The 12,936-nt window shown below is 35.5% G+C and overlaps 1 protein-coding gene across 4 annotated transcripts in view; it reads left to right on the top strand.

The window, feature by feature from the left end:
* The first annotated feature begins 725 nt into the window (after positions 1 to 725).
* Positions 726 to 12,936, top strand: part of Tob (Transducer of ERBB2) — a 128,018-nt gene continuing 115,807 nt past the window's right edge. For 3 of the 4 annotated variants that reach the window (XM_067785282.1, XM_067785284.1, XM_067785283.1), the window contains exon 1: positions 726 to 1,116. The gene's annotated coding sequence lies outside the window, so the exon portion shown is untranslated. Of the gene's footprint in view, positions 1,117 to 1,187; positions 1,595 to 12,936 lie in introns of those variants that run through there. The other variant, XM_067785286.1, reaches the window with a different exon arrangement.

The raw sequence follows: 12,936 nt of genomic DNA, 5'->3' as shown, positions 1-12,936 counted from the left end.
GCTCAACTGAGTATAAAAAATGGTATGTCATGTTTGAAATTACTACAAGCAATATTAAATAATTTAAGAACTTTGCTCCTTTTTATAGTATATTAGACTAATGTTGATAGCAGCAAAAAGTGCTAACCACTTATATTTTTGGCGCTGCGCTCTTACAAAGGCAAAAAGCTTTGCTCAAAATTTTCAAGCGCGAAACGAGTCCAAAAAAGCTCACTGCGCCCACTTGACGAGTGTAAGGACGAAGGATAAGCAGGGCAAATGGGGCGCATAAAATATTTAAGTAAATACATACATAACTACATACACTTAAGATGAATAATGTATAGCAAGAATAATCGAGGTTTGTAGGTACTCAGCGTAGTGTCAAATCATATGCTTTGCTGTTTGTTAAATTAGTTGCTCATACGCGAGCGCGTACGAGCGCCAACAAAAAATAACAAGCAATTGCACTGCCTACTCAACAAACGTAGCATGCACCAATTTTACATATATATTTGTTTCTCTTTCTTTTTTAATTTTTATTGTTGTTTTTTGTTTTTCAGTGTATGGACGACAACGCAGCTGTTTCTTCTTCAACCAACACAAATCGTTTTCGGCTCGGTAAAACTGTGCATAAGATCTCGGCAACTAACGGCAAACAGCTCGACAATAAAACGACGATGACGACGACAATCGCACTTTCGAGCACTTGAAATATTTGCTGTCATTAATGTAGGTGAGTTAGTTACTTCGACACCTTCAAGCGCTGCGGACGTACAAAAACGGGCTGAAAAGAAATTAAGTTGATTACAAAAAAAAAAAAAATAAATAAATAAAAATACTAAACAAATAGAAAATGAAATAAAAAGCAAAACAAGAAAGAATTTAACAAAAGCACAAAAAACAAAACAAAAGCAAATAGAGTAAAAAGCAATGCATAATTGAATAAAGCTAACGTTGCCAAAAGAAAGTGCGAATAACGACTAAGAAAAAGTGTGTAAAATACCAACGATAAAGTGAAGAAGCTAAGAGAAGATCAGTTATTTTGTGTTATTTATTTTTAATTAATTTCTTGTATACATACTTTGAATTTATTTTTAATTGGATTGTAGTTCAACGTTATGTGCTGAAAAAAGGGTAATGCAAAATAAATAAACCACACATGCAAATACTTATATTTAGTTAATGAATTTGATAAATAATTATCTATGTATATATGTATTAGTGTATGTACATCTGTATGCAACTTTGTGATAGAATTGTATTTAATGCGCAGCCGACGCTAATGCCATCAGCATCACCGTTAAAGTGGCCATGGCTGGCTTAGTGACCGTTGTCGCAGTGACATACTAACACAAGAAAAATTAACCCCTAAAAGATATAAGAAATGATGAATGTAAATGTAAACACCGTTGAATGGAATAATTTTTATTTGTTAAACATTTAAATAAATGAAGAATTTCAAATCAAAGGTTTAAAAAAAATTGAAGCCAAAAAAAGAAATTAAATATAATATATAAAATAAATTTAAAACAGAAACATGTAAGGACGTGGCTATCTTCGGCTGTGCTGAACACTTCATACCTTTCATGAATGGTGCTCAACAATTTCACAAGTATGCACGGTTTTGGATCTAGGCAACTAAAAGTGGGTTTAAGACACTTTATGACGCTGAATCCGATTCTTCATTCCGTTTTTTAAGATTGATTCTAGTTTTTAATACAGTCAGTAAATTCATTTTTAAAGATTTTTGTCAAATAATATTCATTTTATTAACTTAAAAGTAACAAATCAGAAATGAAGATTGGTGGAACTTTGCCTTTTGTATTGTTTAGTATCTATTTCGCGTATTAGAGTCCAACAGTAGTTGCTCATCATGCCTTCATCCCAAAATCCTTGGTATCATCTTTCAATGTTGGCTAGACCTTGGTATAGCCGCTCTCCTTATTCGTCGCTGGTATCACACAAGTTTTCGGGAAAAAAATCGAAATGGGAATGCAGAGAATGCATCTTTAGAGACATTCTAACTTATGTTGTCTTCTTTTTTGAAGAACGGTCGAAGTGCCTGATTTCTGTTTCTGTTTACAGTAACTTGGGTTCGACAGTCTAGCTATTTCCATTACTGCAACCGTGATGCTAACAACTCTGCTTTTTGTTTGGACAAATTCAAATCACGAATCATCTCGCTTAGTTCATCTTACGAAATTAAATGTGTCGCTTCCATGACAAAGTCGCTTTCACTGCTCGGGGGTGATGGAGTTGAGGTTTCCAGGACGTTTTCTCGTATACTTGGACAAACTGGCAATGAATCATAAGCAGTACGTGGAACTGGCTTGGATAGTGATGATAAATCAGGATATTTATATTTTTTTTTTATTTTTTTTTGCATTTATACCCGTAACTTTCATCAAACAAAAGTAGCAATCATCTACATGGTTTTTAGGTTCTCTCTAGGGGCGCTGGCATTGAAAAGGAAAAGTCCTCACGTTCTGACCACTTATACAGCTTTGTTTTGCATGCGTTACAAATAAATTTCGGTATCCATGACTTATGAGTGTCTGCTACTATGAAACCAAAGTAGTGCAGATACGCATCTTTGAGCGCATTTGTTATTATTTTGCCACTTTTTTTAATCATATAACAACCACAAACGTCACAAAAACACTTTGAATCAACTTTGCAACACTGTATCTGCATTTTTATTTGCTCTAATCACTTATATTATTTTACAGTTACAGTTGAAATGACTTATCAAGCAGTGCCACTATTTAGAAGCTGCTATAACAGCACAATGGTGCTATCATGCGAGAACTCGGAAGCTAGAATCAATCTTAAAACACTGAATACAGATTCGAATTCGGCATATCAAATACAGTTAAGAATCGTTCTTATCTGCTCAGCTCCAAAAGTTGACCTGAATTTGTAAACTTTTGTTTACATGCGTTACAAATAAATTACGCTATCCATCTGAAACTCAAGTATTTAGTGAAATTTTAAGCTTATAGCTGTTAAAATTTTGTAGAAATTGCGAAATGCTCCTTATCTGAACAATTGGTTGTATGGGCTATATGCTATATATACCACCGATCTATAAAATTTTACCAAAAAACAATATATGCCCTATACCAAAGCATTTGGTGAATTTTGAAGCTTCTAACTGATAAATTAAGGAAGATATAACAAAAAAGCCCCTTTTCTGATATATCGGTTGTATGGAGGATATATTTTATAGCGGACCGATACGATCAGTTCCGACAAATGTCTATTCCGACAACAAAATATACCCGCTGACAAAATTTCATCGAGATATTCCAAAAACTGAGGAACTAGTTTGCGTTCAAACAGAGAGACAAACAGCCAGAACGAACATTGCTAAATCAACTAAGATCCTAATAAATTCTGTCTACCTATTGGTGGGTCTATCATTTAAAGGAGAATGACTTATAATTCTGAGATTCGTGACAAACTTAATATACCATTTCCTTTTCATAAAAGTTAAAAAAATTAAGAATGGGGATTAGTCTGTATTTCTTCTTGTAATTTCACATAAAATTTAATAATCAAATATCTAAATAAATAACACTCCCATACATACATACGTAGGCATATTTATCAAATAAAATAATTTAAAAAAAAAAGTCAGCTTTACTGAAAACAATACCTTACTTACTTACTTAATTGGCGCTTAACCGTCTACACGGTTATGGCCGTCCAACAAGGCGCGCCAGTCGCTCCTTCGCTCCGCCAAATGGTGCCGATTGGTCACACCAAGGGAGTTTAAATCGTTTTCCACCTGGTCCTTCCAACGGAGTGGGGGCCGCCCTCTACCTCTGCTTCCATAGACGGGTTCCGATAGAAACACTTTCTTGGCCGGAGCATCATCTTTCATTCGCATAACATGGCCTAGCCAGCGCAGCCGCAGCATTTTGATTCGCTGGACTATGTTGATGTCTGCGTATGGTTCGTACAGCTCATCATTAAATCTTCTTCGGTACTCGCCATCGCCAACGCGTAGAGGTCCATAAATCTTTCGAAGAACTTTTCTCTCGAGCACTCCCAAAGCCGATTCATCTGCTGTTGTCATGGTCCATGCTTCTGCCCCATATAGCAGGACGGGTACGATAAGTGACTTGTAGAGTATGATTCGTTCGCCGAGAGAGGACTTTACTTTTCAATTGCCTACCTAGTCCAAAGAAGCATTTATTGACAAGATTGATTCTTCGCTGGATTTCAGTGCTGATGTTGTTGCTAGTGTTGATGCTGGTTCCCAAATAAACAAAGTCTTTTATTATTTCGAAAAAATGGCTGCCAACAGTAGCGTGGTTGCCAAGTGGCGTATGCGTTGACTCTTTGCTCGATGACAGCAGGTACTTCGTTTTGTCCCTCATTCACGATCAAACCCATCTTTACCGCTTCATTTTCCAGTTTGGAGTAAGCAGAACTAACAGCGCGGGTGTTTAGGCCGATGATATCAATGTCATCAGCTTATGCCAGTAATTGCACGCTTTTATAGTATGTTGTTCCAGTGCGGTTAAGTTCTGCAGCTAGTATAATTTTCTCCAGCATCAAATTAAAGAAATCGCACGACAGAAGGTCACTCTGACTGAGCTGATGGTGTTGCTCAACGTCATTTTGCACAGCCGTATAAGTTTTGCGGGGAAACCAAATTCAGACATAGCGGCATATAGGCAACTCCTTTTTCTGCTGTCGAAGGCGGCTGTAAAGTCGACGAAGAGGTGATGTGTGTCGATTCTCTTTTCACGGGTGTTTTCCATGATTTGGCGCATTGTGAAAATCTGGTCGATGGTAGATTTACCAGGTCTGAAGCCGTACCTACATTAAATAATAAAAATACTAAAAGCTATAAAATAATTAAGTAGGTCCTAGAAACTAGGGGCGTTGATCAGAAAAATAAATACCGCTTAACTAAAATTTTTTTAAAATTATTTTATTCATACGTCGCTTTCAATTCATGTATGTAAAAAGTGTTCCAAATATGAGCCAGATAGGACCACAAATACGATTTTTTTTAATATCTCGATCCTTGCGCCACCTATCGGCGATTTTGTTCTTTTTATTTCATTGCCATTAAGCTCTGTACCATATTCCAAGTTTCAAGCTTTGTCCAGCCTATCGAGAAGTTACTTAAATTTCAATTACAAAATTCGTAAACAACGTTACACAGAGTCAAGCTAAATAAAACCGTTTAAAAACAAAGAAATTACAAATTTCCATTCACAAATGAATTTTGATGTCGTTGTCGTTGTCCCTGTCACTGCCAGCGATCGACCACCAGCCAGAGCTCAGCTGCCTACAAACCAACCAAGCAATGTCATCGTTGTCGTCAACGACTCTGTTGTAGTTTTCAATGCTCTACAGCGGTCGTCATTAGAAATTGTCGTCATTATCGTTGTCGTTATCGCGTCTACCCCACCAATGAAAGTCGTAATGATTTTATTTTATTTTTTTTTTTTTTTTTTTTCGTAAAGCTCTTCTTCTTCTTCCAGGGCATCTTACATACATATGTAGATGCCTTGCAAGTTTTGTACAAAAATTCTTATTTACTTTTTGTTGTTGCACAATCACCTGCCAACTTTGCAGCTGCAATTCTTGGTGCAGCTTTAGAAGTGCAAATATACAAATGTACATATGTGCATGTTGGTTTGCTTTTATATATAAATACATACTTATAAAAATGGTTTCATTTAGTGTATGTATACACATATTTACAACAATTTCTACTATATAGTAAGTTATGTATGTATGCGAGCATTTCACTCCGCCGTCAACCACTTGCACTCGTTTAGAATAAAGCCAATACTCGTTTGTACTCTCGTGTTGTCGTCGCCCGTTAGTAGGGGGACTCATGATAGCATATAAACTTATAAGGTGTAAAATTATATCCATTTACACACGCGGTTATATGAACGCACCTAGTAATACTCTTGATAAACTTGATTGTTTATCACCTGTATTATTGCCAAACAAAATTTTTTTGATTGTTATGCAAATTAAAAAATGCCAAGATTAAGTGAAAAATCAAAACTAAAACGCCTTTACTTGCTGATGTTGGAGATTTTTCATGAAAATGCCGTCTGTAATGTCTGCAAGGTTGCATTCCTTTGAGTTTACCGCGTTTACACAATGAAATGTGCGCGTAAATTTATACAGATTGTGTAAATGATTTTTCATACAAAATTTGACAGCTCGTGCGTAAACTAGATAAATTTATACGTTTACACACTTTATAAGGCATTTATACGGTTACATGAGTCCCCCTAGTTTGTATTTTCAGTCGCCTCTATTTGCATTTAAAAAAAATACAAGTAAATTTACTACATAAAAACCAAAGTAGAATTCTCATATAAAAACCTTTTTTAAGTGTACATAAATTGTTTTAAAAATGTCAAATTTGCATGCACCTTTTAATTTTAATTATATGCTTTGTTCCTCGTGCCTCGTTAGTAAAAATTTATGTGCCACTACAAAACCAAAATTATTTATTATAAATAGCAGCAAAAGAAATAGGCACGAAAACAATGAGAAAACAAAACGACTAATTGTAAATGCAGCCATTTAAATATATAATAATAATAACAATAACAAGTAAGGAAGTCTAAGTTCGGGTGAAGCCGACCAATCACATTCTCAGCTGTACACTTGAAACGCTGTTGTTGATGTTTTGTGTATTTAATAGTGTTACAAGGCTGCGCAATAATACATATACATATGGTTCTAGTCTGAACTAATTTTTCTTCCGGAAACATAGAAAATTGCTTGGTCATAAAAGGGGCGGTGCACGCCCATTTTTTTAAATTTGAAGTTTTCCCATTTATTGTTATAAATCCACTTGGGAACTGGAACACCATTGATATAAAGCTCTTTTTTGCAAAGATATAGCTTATTTTATTCGTCCACGACCGTTTTAAAAATCTTTTATATAAAAGTCGGCGTGGTCCATAAACGATTTCGTTAATTTTTCTTCAAAGCACTCCTTATAGCAAAGGCAACCTCTCTGCCGAATTTTGTTACGATAAGTTTAACAATTTTTGATTTATGAATAATAATATTTGTAAAATTGATTTTATCACAAGTGGGCGGTGCCACGCACATTTAAAACTTATTTTTTTCAAATTTGTATCAAAAGCCTCAATATCAGTCCACACGTCAAATTTCAACATTCTGGGTGTATTATTTACTAAATAATCAGGTTTTTGTGTTTTCCAAAATGTTATATATATAAAAAGTGGGCGTGGTTATCATCCGATTTCGCTTATTTTCAGCACCAATCTATTTTGGCTCCAGATAAGCTCGTGTACCAAATTTGGTGAAAATATCTCAATATTTACTCAAGTTATTGAGTTAACAGGCAGACGAACGGATGGACGCACGGACGGACATGGCTCTATCAAATTTTTTTTCGATACTGATGATTTTGGTATATGGAAGTCTATATATATCTCGATTCCTTTATACCTGTACAACCAACCATTATCCAATCAAAGTTATAATACCCTGTGTATCAAGTACAGCAGGGTATAAAAATTGCAGTGTTTGTGCAATTAGGTAGCAGCTTTGACAAATAGTTTTGAGAAAGAGGAAAAATAAATTAATTTGAAATATATATGTACAAAGCTATGTAGCAGTGGAACAGCAAAAAGATAGGAGAATAGTGTGAACAAATGTGAAAATAAATTAGAATTTTAATTTATTTCTATTTTTAGAGCTTTTTTCAAATTAGCACCTTGTTTTATTAAAAGCCAATCAATTGCATCCAAACATATACGTCCTACCTGAAAATACGAGAACCCGGGCGTAAATGTAAAATTTTTTTTATGATTTTGTAGAACTGATCAGATGATTTGATTTGATTTAGCCATGTCCGTCTATTTGTTTGAACACAAACTAGTCCCGCAATTTTTGAGATATATTGATGAAATTTTGTCAGCTGGTATATTTTAGTGTCGGATTGGACATTTTTGGAACCGTCTGGATCAGACCAATATAGCATATATCCCCCATACAGGCCTTTTTTCAGAAAAGAGAGTTTTTTACAATACCTTCCATAATTTATCAGTTGGAAACTTCAAATTTCCTTAAACCTTTTCGCATTTATTGTTGCCCGTAAAAATCGTAAAGATCTGTGGTATATGTAGCATATATACCATACAACCGATTGTTCAGATAAGGAGCTTTTCGTTATTTCTACCCCATTTTAACAAAATGTCATCAAATGCTTGCGAATGGGGCATGCATTATTGTCTGAAAAAATCGTAGACATCGGTCATATATTTACTTATACCCCATACAAACCGAGTATTCATATATGGATCTTTTCGTAACTTCTGCCCCATTTTAACAGATAGAAGCTTCTAACTTTACCAAATGCTTACGTATACGTCATATATTGATCAGATAAGTATTTCGTGGTCATACCTATCTCGTGCGGACCACAAAAACCGTGAAACTTTGTATGCTAACACAAAGTACCGATCTATTTTTATTACCTTTGTATTAAGTCCCTTTGATGTTTGTCCCCTCATCTCCATACGAATTTTTGACCCACGGAAAAGTCATTTTCGTTAACTTCCCGTTGAGCTAGACACTTGATACTTAGAACATAGTTCAAATCTGGGAGACATTACAATGCAAGTGAAAAAAATCCGCTAGGTGGTGCACGGATCGAGATATACAGAAAATTTATTTTAAAATGGAAATTTTGCGATTGATTTTTAACTATCTTCTCGGTGATCCAGAGACTTGAAACTTAGCGCATAGTTTGCGAGTCGATGGCACTACAATTCGTGGAAAACAAACTGCCGCCAGGTTGCAGAGGAATCGAGATAAACGAAAATCCCTGAAAATCCCGGAAAAAAAGCAGGGAATCTTGCTATCGATTTTTAAGTAACTTGCCGGTAAGCTAGAGACTAGAAACTTGGGCCGTGAGTCAGAACCCGGTGACAATGCAATATTTGATCAGAAAAAATCGCTAGGTGGCGCATGGATCGAGATATTAAGAAAATAAGTTTTGATTTGGGAATCTTTCAATCCATTTTTAACTAACTTGCCGGTGACCTAGAGACTAGAAACTTGGCACAAAGTTCGAGGCTTGGTGACAATACAATTTACCGAAAACAAAATTCCGCTAGGTGGCGCGCTAAGTGAGATAACTACAAATCCTGGAAAAACGAGGGGAATCTTGCAATCGATTTTTGAGTAAGTTCCCGGTTAGCTGGAGATATGAAACTTGAGCCGAAAGTCAGAACCCGGTGACAATGTAACATTTTATCAAAAAAATTCTGCGAGATGGCGCATGGATCGAGATATTAGGAAAATTTATTTTAATTTGGGAATCTTTCAATCCATTTTTAACTAACTTCCCTGTTACCTAGAGACTTATACCTTAGCACATACTTCGAGGCCCGGTGACAATACAATTTATAGAAAACATAGTTCCGCTAGGTGGCGTGCTAATTGAAATCCCTGAAAAACGATGGGAATCTTGCGATCGATTTTTGAGTAACATGCCGGTGAGCTAGAGACTTGAAACTTGTGCCATGGGTCAGAACACGGTGACAATGCAGCATTTGATAAAAAAAATCGCTAGGTGGCACGCGGATCCAGATAGTAAGAAAACAAACTTTAATTTGGGAACCTTTCAATCCATTTTTAACTAATTTCCGGTTACCTAGAGACTTGAAACTTGGCACTTAGTTAGAGGCCTGGTGACAATACAACTTATAGAAAACAAAGTTCGGCTAGGTGGCGCGCTAGTCAAGATCCTTTAAAAACGGGGGGAATCTTGCGATTGTTTTTCGAGTAACTTCCCGATGAGCTAGAGACATGAAGCTTGGGCCGTAAGTCAGAACCCGGTGACAATGTAATATTTTATCAAAAAAATTCCGCTAGGTGGAGCATGGATTGAGATATTGAGAAAACTAGTTTTAAATTGGGAATCTTGCAATCGATTTTTAACTAACTTCCTGGATATCTGGAGACTTGAAACCTGAAATATAATTTAAAACTCGGTGACGTGCAATGTTTGATCAAAAAATTCGAGCTACATAACGCACAAATCCCAAAATTCTTTTACATGAGCTATTGTTAAAGTTTTTCAGTCAACATTCAACAAGACTATGTTTGTATTAAAAGAAAAATTGCCTTCTATTTTTTGGTTCATTTATATAAAGGTAGTCCTTAAAATTTTTTTATCATCTTCTTATTTATATTATATATATCGAAAATATGGCTCTCTATATATCACATATTTTAAACAACCTATTCTTCGGAAATTCCGTATGGAATAAGCTTATTGCTCAGCTCATAAAGGAATGAAGTCAAAGCCGAAGACAGTCCCGTCCTTACTTTTTCTACATGTTTTAAGCTTTTATATGATTTATGACTTTAAAAAATGTCTCCTATGTGGCCATCCTACTAAGATCTATGATGAAAATTTGTTATATATGAACAATCAATCTTATCGGATATATGTTAACATATAGGATGATCCATAATGGCTACTTGTGAGTAAAGTATTCCGAGAACCAAGGCAAAAATTTAATAAAGTTTGTTTGAGTTTCATACAATTGGAAAGTTCAGCAAATATTCCTATGGACCAGCAATTTTGAGATATATCATTCAAAGATTTCAATATCTAGTAACGAAATTTTATTAACGAAGGCGTTTTTTGATTAAAGCTTAAGAGTTATTAATACTATATCGATCCATGCGCCCTCTAGCGTATATTTTTGTGACATTTAATGCACAAATCTCTGCAAGCACTGGGAAGCTACTTAAAAATCGATGAAAATATTCCAAGTCTAATATGAATTTTTCAATTATTTTGTTCCGTGTACCAACTATTCCATTCTTCCTTTTTTCTTGCATTTTCTCTCGTTCTCTATGAGCCTCCGTAGTGTTCTGGCAGCGTGTCAAATCAAACATTTTTCTTCATTGAACTAAAATGCATTTGCCTCGTAGCTGCCGTTCGGAGTCGGTATAAAACATGTAGTTTCCATCCAGCTAATTTGTGGGAGAAATTAAAACGAAAAATTGGGAAAAACTCGGCCGATATATTTTCGCATATAAATATCGACATGTGTTTCTTTATTTATAGCTTCCATTTTCCCGATATGAGAAGTTTCCTAAAACTTGATCGCAATGTTTTCTTCTCTCTTGTCGTACGACTTTTGTAAGTAAGTCGATGCGTGCGCCTCCTAGCAGGATTTATTTTACTAGCTATTACACTCCCTATGAACTCTGAAATAAGTATCTTGCTTTCAGGTAAGCTACTTAAAAATCTGTCGCAAAATTCCAATTATCTCATGAATTTTCTAATAAAATCGATACAAGGGCCATCTAGCGAACATTTTCCCTTTCTCCTGTAAAACGATTTTTCTAAACACCTTGCTCTGGTGCCGCCTAGCGAAACTTTTTGTGATCGCTATTGCACTCTCTGAAGAATGTTTCAAATTTCCAGGCTCTTAGTAACTCGTCGGGGAGATACATAAAACTTGTCGAAAGATTACAAATATCGTACGAATTTTCTTATCTCGGCCCGTATCTAATTTCTCACTCCTGCTCTTCTTTCTTCCACTTCATTTGCCACTACTTTTTCTCTCACTACCTTTCTTTCTTCTCCCTCCTTATACACTCTCTTCGCCTTTAACTTTTCAGTCTCCTCTCTCTTGCCTCTCCCTCACTTTTCCTTCTACTTTCCATCTGGTTTAGACTTTGCTTTTCAATCTCCTTTTCCCTCAATCTTTTTTCTTCATCCCGCTCAATTTACCACTCCCTCCACCGCTCTCCTTCACTAACCATAAATATAATATATTCCAAATAGGTCGGTCTATTACCCAAATATTCTTAATATTCATTTAGGCCAAAAGCTAACTACTTCATATCAAAGCTAGTGGTGCCTGACAAATGAAATTTTTCCGTTTAATTTTGTTGTATTGATTATGAGAAGGGGTAAATAATTGACGTATATTGGAATGATTTTCCATCATCTCTTGTCAAACTTGGTTTGTAGAAAAACAGGTTTCGGCGTTGCGCCGTCATCATAGTCATTTTTCGTGCTCGAGAATGAGAACATCAAATGGTTCCGTACTCACTTCGTCAGCGTTTTTAATTTTTTTGGTTTTTGTTTTTTGTTATTTTGCCCATAACCAACCCAAAACGTATCCACGTCCAAAGCGAGAAATTCCTTTGTGGCTATCTATTCGTCAAACCATCTGATATTCTCGATCTTCCACCAAAGAGATGGTCCCAAAACGTTCAATAAACTAGAGAGTAGTGAGTGGTATCGGCTCAATTTATCAAAGTATTTAGGGCGTAGAATGAAACACAATTTTACAAAGTATTAAATTTTTCTTAAAAATCCCAAAGATTTACTTCCCCAAAGGGCACGTTGTTCAAATAACTTTGGCTAAATTTTCTAAGTATCAAGAATATACATATATAGTGCTCAACAGCACGTACTTAATGAATGCGCAATACCTTCCCAAATATCAATAAATAAATTAAACTATGACTTTAATTCACCAAAATTTTTCTTAGAAATAAAAATAATTTGCCAAACTTCGGGGAAATGCCTCAAAGCTCTTGCACATGCTTAATTAAAAGTTGTATTGCGTAGCTAACAGCTGTTCAAACAAGCCCAATCTTATTATTGCGTACGACTTGCGCCGCTCGTGTGGAACATCGGAAATGTTAACCAGCATTCTCCAGCACACAAAAGTGACAGATTTATATATTGGTTAGATTTAACTTACTTAGGTGATATCTTAGACTTCAGAATCCCGTATAGTAAACAGTGAGAGTTCGTAGGTCCTCCTGTTTATATTAATAAGTTTGGCTGATATTCTCGTTGCTGGAAGTATCAATAATTTGATGTGGCTTTGCCCTGGGCATTCAATCCAATGTCGCCTGACTGCTTCGTTTTCCAGTTAATATAGA

This window comes from Eurosta solidaginis, chromosome 4 (genome assembly GCF_040869045.1).
Source record: "Eurosta solidaginis isolate ZX-2024a chromosome 4, ASM4086904v1, whole genome shotgun sequence".
Lineage (NCBI taxonomy): Eukaryota > Metazoa > Arthropoda > Insecta > Diptera > Tephritidae > Eurosta > Eurosta solidaginis.
Note: the sequence above shows the minus strand (reverse complement) of the source record. Positions and strands in the feature narration are given on the sequence as shown.